We start from the raw sequence: 12500 nt of genomic DNA on the forward strand, positions 1-12500 counted from the left end.
TGAGCTGGGTTTAGACCGTCGTGAGACAGGTTAGTTTTACCCTACTGATGATGTGTTGTTGCAATAGTAATCCTGCTCAGTACGAGAGGAACCGCAGGTTCAGACCCCTGGTGCGTGCGTTTGGCTGAGGAGCCAATGGTGCGAGGCTACCGTCTGCGGGCTTAGGACTGAACGCCTCTAAGTCCGAATCCCGCCTAGACGTAGCGATACCACAGCGCCGCCGGAGCCTCGGTGGGCTGGCGATAGCCGGTGGGTGGCCCGCCCCGCGCGGGGCGGGGGCCGGTGCGGAGCGCCGCTCGTGGTCGGGACTAGGAGGGGTGGACAGATGGGGCGCCGCCTCTCCCCCGTCGCGTACCGCATGATCGTGGGGTACCCGGCGCTGAATCATTCGTAAACGACCTGATTCTGGGTCAGGGTTTCGTACGTAGCAGAGCAGCTCCCTCGCTGCGATCTATTGAGAATCATCCCTCGACACAAGGCTTCGTCGCTCGCTCGCTCGATCGCTCGATCGGTCTCCCCGCCCGCCGCCGGCGGCGGCGGCGGCGGCCTTCCGCGCGCGGGGCGGTCGGCCGGCGGCGGGAAGGCGCCCGGGGCCGTCCGGCCCGGGGCCTGTCTCGTCCGCGCGGACGGAAGGGAGAGAGAGAGAGACCCAAGAGGGGGGGGCGCGGGCCGGCGCGCGCGGGCGCGCCCCCGGCCTCTCCCCTCCCGCCCACCAAACCCCCCTGAGAACCACGCTCCGCGCGGTGCGGAGCCCCTCCAGGGCAAAAAACAAAGGGGCCGGGCTGCGGTGCGTGTGGCACGCGGCCTGGCCTCAGTGCCACCGGCAGGCACTCGTACCGCCGGCGGGGCCCGCCCGGGCCCCGTCAAACCTACCCCCCTTTCCGCCCGGGGAGGCGGGGGGGGGTGGCCGGAGGGGGGGCGGACGGCGGCCGTCCCCCCATTTTTTTTTCGGTTCTCCGGGGGTAGACCTGGTGGCGGTGGGAGCGGGCGCGCGGCGCTCGCTCCAAGTCCCACCAGGCGGGTAGACCGGGCAGCCGGCCGGCACTTTGTTGCGGCCGCGGGGCGTGCGGGGGTAGACGTCTTAGCCTCCCCCGACCCGGGTAGACCTGGTGGCCGGCCGGGACCCGGGATCGGGGGAGGCGAGGGCGGTCCCGGGTAGACCTGTCCTCCCCGCCGACCCGGTCCCGGGTAGACCTGTCCTCCCCGCCGACCCGGTCCCGGGTAGACCTGTCCTCCCCGCCGACCCGGTCCCGGGTAGACCTGTCCTCGCCGCCGAACCGGTCCCGGGTAGACCGGTCCTCCCCGCCGAACCGGTCCCGGGTAGACCGGTACTCCCCGCCGAACCGGTCCCGGGTAGACCGGTCCTCCCCGCCGACCCGGTCCCGGGTAGACCTGTCCTCCCCGCCGACCCGGTCCCGGGTAGACCGGTCCTCCCCGCCGAACCGGTCCCGGGTAGACCGGTACTCCCCGCCGAACCGGTCCCGGGTAGACCGGTCCTCCCCGCCGACCCGGTCCCGGGTAGACCTGTCCTCCCCGCCGACCCGGTCCCGGGTAGACCGGTCCTCCCCGCCGACCCGGTCCCGGGTAGACCTGTCCTCCCCGCCGAACCGGTCCCGGGTAGACGTGGTGGCCGGCCGGGACTCGGGATCGGGGGCGGGCGCGGTCGGGTAGACCTGTCCTCCCCGCCGACCCGGTCCCGGGTAGACCTGTCCTCCCCGCCGACCCGGTCCCGGGTAGACCTGTCCTCCCCGCCGAACCGGTCCCGGGTAGACCGGTCCTCCCCGCCGAACCGGTCCCGGGTAGACCTGTCCTCCCCGCCGAACCGGTCCCGGGTAGACGTGGTGGCCGGCCGGGACTCGGGATCGGGGGCGGGCGCGGTCGGGTAGACCTGTCCTCCCCGCCGACCCGGTCCCGGGTAGACCTGTCCTCCCCGCTGAACCGGTCCCGGGTAGACGTGGTGGCCGGCCGGGACTCGGGATCGGGGGCGGGCGCGGTCGGGTAGACCTGTCCTCCCCGCCGACCCGGTCCCGGGTAGACCTGTCCTCCCCGCCAAACCGGTCCCGGGTAGACGTGGTGGCCGGCCGGGACGCGGGGCGATGGGGGGGGCGCTGTCGGGTAGACCTGTCCTCCCCGCCGAACCGGTCCCTGGTAGACCTGTCCTCCCCGCCGAACCGGTCCCGGGTAGACGTGGTGGCCGGCCGGGACGCGGGGCGATGGGGGGGGCGCTGTCGGGTAGACCTGTCCTCCCCGCCGAACCGGTCCCGGGTAGACCTGTCCTCCCCGCCGACCCGGTCCCGGGTAGACGTGGTGGCCGGCCGGGACGCGGGGTGGGGGGGGCGCTGTCGTCCAGACCCGTCGGCCAGACCCGTCCCCGTCCCCGTCCCCGTCCCCGTCCCCGTCCCCGTCCCCGTCCCCGTCCCGTTCCCGCCCCCCCCGCCACCCCCTTCCGCGGCACCAACCCCCCCCGCAAGCAACGGGAAGGGGCGCAGCTTTCTATCAGCTCGGCTGAAACGCCCGAAGGCGGGGCGGCGTCTGTGTTTCAAAAGCGGAAAAAAAATAAAAAAGCAACAAAAACCAAAAAATTCCCGCCGCCCCGCCCCCCCCCCCCCCCCACCTCCCCCCGTGCAGGCACCCCTGCAAACGGGCCTCCGGCACGGCAGCCCGGCCGCCGCACCCCCACCCGCAAGCCCCCCCCCACCGCCGCCCCGGCCGAGAGCGCACAAGCAGCCCCTGCCGCCGCCCCCCCCCACCCCCCCCCCGGTGCGGGCACCCCTGCATACGGGCCTCCGGCACGGCCGCTCCGCTGCCCCCCCCCACCCCGCCACCCCCCCACCGCCGCCCCGGCCGAGAGCGCACAAGCAGCCCCTGCCGCCGCCCCCCCCCCCCCCCCCCCCCCGACTCAAACCTCAATCTTCTCGGAAAAGAGGCCCCGTCCCCAGCCTACCTCAGCGCAAGGCTCCCCGCCTGCTCCTCGACCCCGTCTCTCAGTCTCTGTCTCCCCCTTCTGCCGCGGGGAAGCGCCCGCCCCTTGCCGGCGGGTGGGCGGGGCGGGCCGGCTCGGGTTCCGGTTGCTAAGCAGCAGGGTGGCACTCGTTGACCCCGGGCGCCGCTCCGTCTGCCGATGGGCGGGCCGGTGCTGGCTCTCAAGAAATTTTTGTAACTGTTTCCCTGCTCTGCTTTGGTTTTGTTTTTTTTTCTCGCCCACCGTCAGAACCGATGCAGAGTAAGAAAGCCTTCAGCGAGACAGTCCGGCCAAGCTTAGCGCCTTCCACTAGATACGGCGAAGTCTCGGAAACGGGGGGTGGCGAGGGGAATTTCAGGCGCGCGCCGCCTCCCCCCTCCTGCACCACCCCCCCCCGCAAGCGACGGGAAGGGGCGCCGCTTTCCATCAGCTCGGCTGAAACGCCCGAGGACGGGGCGGCGTCTCTGTTTCAAAAGCGGAAAAAGAAATAAAAAAGCAACAAAAACCAAAAAATTCCCGCCGCCCCCCCCAACCCACCCCCGTGCAGGCACCCCTGCATACGGGCCTCCGGCAGGACCGGCCTGCCGCCCCCAGCCACCCCCCCGCAAGCCCCCCCACCGCCGCCCCGGCTGAGAGAGCACAGGCACCCCGCCGCCGCCCCTTCCCACCCCGTGCAGGCACCCCTGCATACGGGCCTCCGGCAGGGCCGGCCTGCCGCCCCCAGCCACCCCCCGCAAGCCCCCCCCACCGCCGCCCCGGCTCAGAGAGCACAGGCAGCCCGCCGCCGGCCCACCCACCCCGTGCAGGCACCCCTGCATACGGGCCTCCGGCAGGGCCGGCCTGCCGACCCCAGCCACCCCCCGCAAGCCCCCCCACCGCCGCCCCGACTGAGACAGCACAGGCAGCCCGCCGCCGGCCCTTCCCACCCCGTGCAGGCACCCCTGCATACGGGCCTCCGGCAGGGCCGGCCTGCCGCCCCCAGCCACCCCCCGCAAGCCCCCCCACCGCCGCCCCGGCTCAGAGAGCACAGGCAGCCCGCCGCCGGCCCACCCACCCCGTGCAGGCACCCCTGCATACGGGCCTCCGGCAGGACCGGCCTGCCGCCCCCAGCCACCCCCCGCAAGCCCCCCCACCGCCGCCCCGGCTGAGAGAGCACAGGCACCCCGCCGCCGGCCCTTCCCACCCCGTGCAGGCACCCCTGCATACGGGCCTCCGGCAGGGCCGGCCTGCCGCCCCCAGCCACCCCCCGCAAGCCCCCCCCACCGCCGCCCCGGCTCAGAGAGCACAGGCAGCCCGCCGCCGGCCCACCCACCCCGTGCAGGCACCCCTGCATACGGGCCTCCGGCAGGGCCGGCCTGCCGACCCCAGCCACCCCCCGCAAGCCCCCCCACCGCCGCCCCGACTGAGAGAGCACAGGCAGCCCGCCGCCGGCCCTTCCCACCCCGTGCAGGCACCCCTGCATACGGGCCTCCGGCAGGGCCGGCCTGCCGACCCCAGCCACCCCCCGCAACCCCCCCCACCGCCGCCCCGGCTGAGAGAGCACAGGCAGCCCGCCGCCGGCCCTTCCCACCCCGTGCAGGCACCCCTGCATACGGGCCTCCGGCACGGCCGGCCTGCCGCCCCCAGCCACCCCCCGCAAGCCCCCCCCACCGCCGCCCCGACTCAGAGAGCACAGGCAGCCCGCCGCAGGCCCACCCACCCCGTGCAGGCACCCCTGCATACGGGCCTCCGGCAGGGCCGGCCTGCCGACCCCAGCCACCCCCCGCAAGCCCCCCCACCGCCGCCCCGACTGAGACAGCACAGGCAGCCCGCCGCCGGCCCTTCCCACCCCGTGCAGGCACCCCTGCATACGGGCCTCTGGCAGGACCGGCCTGCCGACCCCAGCCACCCCCCGCAAGCCCCCCCACCGCCGCCCCGGCTGAGAGAGCACAGGCAGCCCGCCGCCGGCCCTTCCCACCCCGTGCAGGCACCCCTGCATACGGGCCTCCGGCAGAGCCGGCCTGCCGCCCCCAGCCACCCCCCGCAAGCCCCCCCACCGCCGCCCCGGCTCAGAGAGCACAGGAACCCCGCCGCCGCCCCTTCCCACCCCGTGCAGGCACCCCTGCATACGGGCCTCCGGCAGGGCCGGCCTGCCGCCCCCAGCCACCCCCCGCAAGCCCCCCCACCGCCGCCCCGGCTCAGAGAGCACAGGAACCCCGCCGCCGCCCCTTCCCACCCCGTGCAGGCACCCCTGCATACGGGCCTCCGGCAGGGCCGGCCTGCCGCCCCCAGCCACCCCCCGCAAGCCCCCCCACCGCCGCCCCGGCTCAGAGAGCACAGGCAGCCCGCCGCCGGCCCACCCACCCTGTGCAGGCACCCCTGCATACGGGCCTCCGGCAGGACCGGCCTGCCGCCCCCAGCCACCCCCCGCAAGCCCCCCCACCGCCGCCCCGGCTGAGAGAGCACAGGCAACCCGCCGCCGCCCCTTCCCACCCCGTGCAGGCACCCCTGCATACGGGCCTCCGGCAGGGCCGGCCTGCCGCCCCCAGCCACCCCCCGCAAGCCCCCCCACCGCCGCCCCGGCTGAGAGAGCACAGGCAGCCCGCCGCCGGCCCACCCACCCCGTGCAGGCACCCCTGCATACGGGCCTCCGGCAGGACCGGCCTGCCGCCCCAAGCCACCCCCCGCAAGCCCCCCCACCGCCGCCCCGGCTGAGAGAGCACAGGCACCCCGCCGCCGCCCCTTCCCACCCCGTGCAGGCACCCCTGCATACGGGCCTCCGGCAGGGCCGGCCTGCCGCCCCCAGCCACCCCCCGCAAGCCCCCCCCACCGCCGCCCCGGCTCAGAGAGCACAGGCAGCCCGCCGCAGGCCCACCCACCCCGTGCAGGCACCCCTGCATACGGGCCTCCGGCAGGGCCGGCCTGCCGACCCCAGCCACCCCCCGCAAGCCCCCCCACCGCCGCCCCGGCTGAGAGAGCACAGGCAGCCCGCCGCCGGCCCTTCCCACCCCGTGCAGGCACCCCTGCATACGGGCCTCCGGCAGGGCCGGCCTGCCGACCCCAGCCACCCCCCGCAACCCCCCCCACCGCCGCCCCGGCTGAGAGAGCACAGGAAGCCCGCCGCCGGCCCTTCCCACCCCGTGCAGGCACCCCTGCATACGGGCCTCCGGCAGGGCCGGCCTGCCGCCCCCAGCCACCCGCCACAGGCCCCCCCACCGCCGCCCCGGCTGAGAGAGCACAGGCAGCCCGCCGCCGGCCCTTCCCACCCCGTGCAGGCACCCCTGCATACGGGCCTCCGGCAGGGCCGGCCTGCCGCCCCCAGCCACCCCCCGCAAGCCCCCCCCACCGCCGCCCCGGCTCAGAGAGCACAGGCAGCCCGCCGCCGGCCCACCCACCCCGTGCAGGCACCCCTGCATACGGGCCTCCGGCAGGGCCGGCCTGCCGACCCCAGCCACCCCCCGCAAGCCCCCCCACCGCCGCCCCGACTGAGACAGCACAGGCAGCCCGCCGCCGGCCCTTCCCACCCCGTGCAGGCACCCCTGCATACGGGCCTCCGGCAGGGCCGGCCTGCCGCCCCCAGCCACCCCCCGCAAGCCCCCCCCACCGCCGCCCCGGCTCAGAGAGCACAGGCAGCCCGCCGCAGGCCCACCCACCCCGTGCAGGCACCCCTGCATACGGGCCTCCGGCAGGGCCGGCCTGCCGACCCCAGCCACCCCCCGCAACCCCCCCCACCGCCGCCCCGACTGAGACAGCACAGGCAGCCCGCCGCCGGCCCTTCCCACCCCGTGCAGGCACCCCTGCATACGGGCCTCCGGCAGGGCCGGCCTGCCGACCCCAGCCACCCCCCGCAAGCCCCCCCCACCGCCGCCCCGGCTCAGAGAGCACAGGCAGCCCGCCGCAGGCCCACCCACCCCGTGCAGGCACCCCTGCATACGGGCCTCCGGCAGGGCCGGCCTGCCGACCCCAGCCACCCCCCGCAACCCCCCCCACCGCCGCCCCGACTGAGACAGCACAGGCAGCCCGCCGCCGGCCCTTCCCACCCCGTGCAGGCACCCCTGCATACGGGCCTCCGGCAGGGCCGGCCTGCCGCCCCCAGCCACCCCCCGCAAGCCCCCCCACCGCCGCCCCGGCTGAGAGAGCACAGGCAACCCGCCGCCGCCCCTTCCCACCCCGTGCAGGCACCCCTGCATACGGGCCTCCGGCAGGGCCGGCCTGCCGCCCCCAGCCACCCCCCGCAAGCCCCCCCCACCGCCGCCCCGGCTCAGAGAGCACAGGCAGCCCGCCGCAGGCCCACCCACCCCGTGCAGGCACCCCTGCATACGGGCCTCCGGCAGGGCCGGCCTGCCGACCCCAGCCACCCCCCGCAACCCCCCCCACCGCCGCCCCGGCTGAGAGAGCACAGGCAGCCCGCCGCCGGCCCTTCCCACCCCGTGCAGGCACCCCTGCATACGGGCCTCCGGCAGGGCCGGCCTGCCGACCCCAGCCACCCCCCGCAACCCCCCCCACCGCCGCCCCGGCTGAGAGAGCACAGGCAGCCCGCCGCCGGCCCTTCCCACCCCGTGCAGGCACCCCTGCATACGGGCCTCCGGCAGGGCCGGCCTGCCGCCCCCAGCCACCCGCCACAGGCCCCCCCACCGCCGCCCCGGCTGAGAGAGCACAGGCAGCCCGCCGCCGGCCCTTCCCACCCCGTGCAGGCACCCCTGCATACGGGCCTCCGGCAGGGCCGGCCTGCCGCCCCCAGCCACCCCCCGCAAGCCCCCCCACCGCCGCCCCGGCTCAGAGAGCACAGGCACCCCGCCGCCGCCCCTTCCCACCCCGTGCAGGCACCCCTGCATACGGGCCTCCGGCAGGGCCGGCCTGCCGCCCCCAGCCACCCCCCGCAAGCCCCCCCCACCGCCGCCCCGGCTCAGAGAGCACAGGCAGCCCGCCGCAGGCCCACCCACCCCGTGCAGGCACCCCTGCATACGGGCCTCCGGCAGGGCGGGCCTGCCGACCCCAGCCACCCCCCGCAAGCCCCCCCACCGCCGCCCCGACTGAAACAGCACAGGCAGCCCGCCGCCGGCCCTTCCCACCCCGTGCAGGCACCCCTGCATACGGGCCTCCGGCAGGGCCGGCCTGCCGCCCCCAGCCACCCGCCACAGGCCCCCCCACCGCCGCCCCGGCTGAGAGAGCACAGGCAGCCCGCCGCCGCCCCTTCCCACCCCGTGCAGGCACCCCTGCATACGGGCCTCCGGCAGGGCCGGCCTGCCGACCCCAGCCACCCCCCGCAAGCCCCCCCACCGCCGCCCCGGCTGAGAGAGCACAGGCAGCCCGCCGCCGGCCCACCCACCCTGTGCAGGCACCCCTGCATACGGGCCTCCGGCAGGACCGGCCTGCCGCCCCAAGCCACCCCCCGCAAGCCCCCCCACCGCCGCCCCGGCTGAGAGAGCACAGGCAGCCCGCCGCCGCCCCTTCCCACCCCGTGCAGGCACCCCTGCATACGGGCCTCCAGCACGGGCGACCCGCTCTGTCCGCAGGGAGGACAGGTCTACCCCTTCTGCCGGCAGGGAGGCCAGGTCTACCCGTTCTGCCGGCAGGGAGGCCAGGTCTACCCGTTTTACCTGCAGGGAGACCAGGTCTACCCGTTCTGCCGGCAGGGAGGCCAGGTCTACCCGTTTTACCGGCAGGGATGCCAGGTCTACCCGTTCTGGCGGCAGGGAGGCCAGGTCTACCTGTTTTACCGGCAGGGATGCCAGGTCTACCCGTTCTAGCGGCAGGGAGACCAGGTCTACCCGTATTGCCGGCAGGGATGCCAGGTCTACCCGTTTTTCCGGCAGGGATGCCAGGTCTACCCATTTACCGGCAGGGATGCCAGGTCTACCCGTTTTGCCGGCAGGGATGCCAGGTCTACCCGTTCTGGCGGCAGGGAGAACAGGTCTACCCGTTTTACCTGCAGGGAGAACAGGTCTACCCGTTTTGCCGGCAGGGATGCCAGGTCTACCCGTTTTACCTGCAGGGATGCCAGGTCTACCCGTTTTACCGGCAGGGAGGCCAGGTCTACCCATGTTGCCGGCAGGGAGGCCAGGTCTACCCGTTCTAGCGGCAGGGAGACCAGGTCTACCCATTTACCGGCAGGGAGACCAGGTCTACCCGTTTTGCCGGCAGGGATGCCAGGTCTACCCGTTTTGCCGGCAGGGAGAACAGGTCTACCCGTTTTACCTGCAGGGAGGCCATGTCTACCCGTTTTACCGGCAGGGAGACCAGGTCTACCCGTTTTGCCGGCAGGGATGCCAGGTCTACCCGTTCTGGCGGCAGGGAGACCAGGTCTACCCGTTCTGCCGGCAGGGATACCAGGTCTACCCGTTTTACCTGCACGGAGACCAGGTCTACCCATTTTACCGGCAGGGAGGCCAGGTCTACCCGTTCTGGCGGCAGGGAGAACAGGTCTACCCTTTTTGCCGGCAGGGAGACCAGGTCTACCCGTTTTACCGGCAGGGATGCCAGGTCTACCCGTTTTGCCGGCAGGGATAACAGGTCTACCCGTTTTACCTGCAGGGAGACCAGGTCTACCCGTTTTACCGGCAGGGAGACCAGGTCTACCCGTTTTGCCGGCAGGGATGCCAGGTCTACCCGTTCTGGCGGCAGGGAGGCCAGGTCTACCCGTTCTGCCGGCAGGGAGGCCAGGTCTACCCGTTTTGCCGGCAGGGAGAACAGGTCTACCCGTTTTACCGGCAGGGAGACCAGGTCTACCCGTTTTGCCGGCAGGGATGCCAGGTCTACCCGTTCTGGCGGCAGGGAGGCCAGGTCTACCCGTTCTGCCGGCAGGGAGGCCAGGTCTACCCGTTTTACCTGCAGGGAGGCCAGGTCTACCCGTTTTGGCGGCAGGGAGACCAGGTCTACCCGTTTTGCCGGCAGGGATGCCAGGTCTACCCGCTTCCGGCAGGGATGCCAGGTCTACCCGGTTCCAGGCAGGGAGGCCTCGTCTACCCGTTCTGCCGGCAGGGAGGCCAGGTCTACCCGTTTTGCCGGCAGGGATGCCAGGTCTACCCGCTTCCGGCAGGGATGCCAGGTCTACCCGGTTCCAGGCAGGGAGGCCTCGTCTACCCGTTCTGCCGGCAGGGAGGCCAGGTCTACCCGTTTTACCGGCAGGGATGCCAGGTCTACCCGCTTCCGGCAGGGATGCCAGGTCTACCCGGTTCCAGGCAGGGAGGCCTCGTCTACCCGTTCTGCCGGCAGGGAGGCCAGGTCTACCCGTTTTACCGTCCGCCGGGTCCGGTGTGCCCGATGTGGCCGCCGGAGCTGCCGGCGGAAAGGGATGCCTCGTCTACCTCGCTCCGGCGGGACTTTGGCTCCACCGCGGTTCTGGCAGGTAGACGTCTTGCCCGGTTCTTCTTCGGAGCTGCCGAAGGGGTCGCTGCTTTGCGCTGCCTCCAGTTACGTCATGGTAAGAGTCGGCGGCGCTCGCGCGCCTCCCCGCTGGGGGAAGACGGTTCTCTTCGAGCCCGCCGGGGCCGGGGACCTCGCTGTCCGTATACTAGGGCAGAGGGCTGGCGCTCGCGGACCAGCGCCATCGAACCGCTGCAGCTACTCGCGGTTCAGCCGGCAGACTCGGGCGTTGCACGGCGGCTGTGGCCGTGGCCGTTCTGCCTCCTACCTATCGCGCACGGCGCTTCCGACTGCCAGAAGCCGCGCGAAGCCGCTGCTTGCCCGCAGGCTCCGGTGGCCGTTGCCGACTGGAGCGAGGGCTCCAAGAGGGGTTTCTCCAGGGCCGGGCCGAGACCGGCGGCGGTCGCCGGCACTCGAACGCTTGTCACCCGCGGCTCAGCCGGCAGACTCGGGCGTTGCCCGGCGGCCCTGGCCGTGGCCGTTCTGCCTCCTACCTATCGCGCACGGCGCTTCCGACTGCCAGAAGCCGCGCGAAGCCGCTGCTTGCCCGCAGGCTCCGGTGGCCGTTGCCGACTGGAGCGAGGGCTCCAAGAGGGGTTTCTCCAGGGCCGGGCCGAGACCGGCGGCGGTCGCCGGCACTCGAACGCTTGTCAGCCGCGGCTCAGCGGGCAGACTCGGGCGTTGCCCGGCGGCCCTGGCCGTGGCCGTTCTGCCTCCTACCTATCGCGCACGGCGCTTCCGACTGCCAGAAGCCGCGCGAAGCCGCTGCTTGCCCGCAGGCTCCGGTGGCCGTTGCCGACTGGAGCGAGGGCTCCAAGAGGGGTTTCTCCAGGGCCGGGCCGAGACCGGCGGCGGTCGCCGGCACTCGAACGCTTGTCACCCGCGGCTCAGCCGGCAGACTCGGGCGTTGCCCGGCGGCCCTGGCCGTGGCCGTTCTGCCTCCTACCTATCGCGCACGGCGCTTCCGACTGCCAGAAGCCGCGCGAAGCCGCTGCTTGCCCGCAGGCTCCGGTGGCCGTTGCCGACTGGAGCGAGGGCTCCAAGAGGGGTTTCTCCAGGGCCGGGCCGAGACCGGCGGCGGTCGCCGGCACTCGAACGCTTGTCACCCGCGGCTCAGCCGGCAGACTCGGGCGTTGCCCGGCGGCCCTGGCCGTGGCCGTTCTGCCTCCTACCTATCGCGCACGGCGCTTCCGACTGCCAGAAGCCGCGCGAAGCCGCTGCTTGCCCGCAGGCTCCGGTGGCCGTTGCCGACTGGAGCGAGGGCTCCAAGAGGGGTTTCTCCAGGGCCGGGCCGAGACCGGCGGCGGTCGCCGGCACTCGAACGCTTGTCACCCGCGGCTCAGCCGGCAGACTCGGGCGTTGCCCGGCGACCCTGGCCGTGGCCGTTCTGCCTCCTACCTATCGCGCACGGCGCTTCCGACTGCCAGAAGCCGCGCGAAGCCGCTGCTTGCCCGCAGGCTCCGGTGGCCGTTGCCGACTGGAGCGAGGGCTCCAAGAGGGGTTTCTCCAGGGCCGGGCCGAGACGGGCGGCGGTCTCCGGCACTCGAACGCTTGTAGGGCCGGGGTTTGGGAGTGGAGCCTGCCGTGGCTCCCCCCCCCTCCCCACGCCCGTTAACAGCAGCCATCCGCGGGCACGTTGCAGAGAAGCCTCTACGGCAGTCCGGCTCTGCCGGTGGCCAAGCCGCGTTGGGCTTCTGCTGTCGACGCTGCCCGCTCGCTCGCTCGCACGCAGGGCCCCGCGCCTGTGCTGCCCAGCCCTGCCCGAGGTTCGGGGTTCGGGGGCCGGCGCGTGCGGCCGTCGCTGTCCCAGGAACCGTGGCCGTGGGGCCTCCGCTTCTCCTCCGTTCCCCTTCCCTTTCCTGATCGATGAGGCTTTTCGGGTGGCGTCGGAGAGGGCCCCCGGCGGGCCGGGTCTTCCATACTCCCCGTCATAGGGAGCCACGGCGGGGCTCCGGTGTTCGGGCCGGGCGGTCTCCTTTCCAATGTCGCTTCCCGTCTCGTGCGAGGTGTTGTCCCCTTCCCTCCGAGCGGCGCGGACCGTGACGAGCAAAGAGACGGCGGTGGTGGAAGCGGCGGGGCGCGTGCCTCCCCGTGTCACCCCGCACCCCCCCCCATCCCGCTACCTGCTCGGTTGGGGTTCCTCGGGCTTCTTTACCGAACCGGGCTGTGTGACGGCCGCGCGGCCCCGCGAGCC

Source organism: Opisthocomus hoazin, unplaced genomic scaffold (assembly GCF_030867145.1).
Source record: "Opisthocomus hoazin isolate bOpiHoa1 unplaced genomic scaffold, bOpiHoa1.hap1 HAP1_SCAFFOLD_262, whole genome shotgun sequence".
Taxonomy (NCBI): Eukaryota; Metazoa; Chordata; class Aves; order Opisthocomiformes; family Opisthocomidae; genus Opisthocomus; species Opisthocomus hoazin.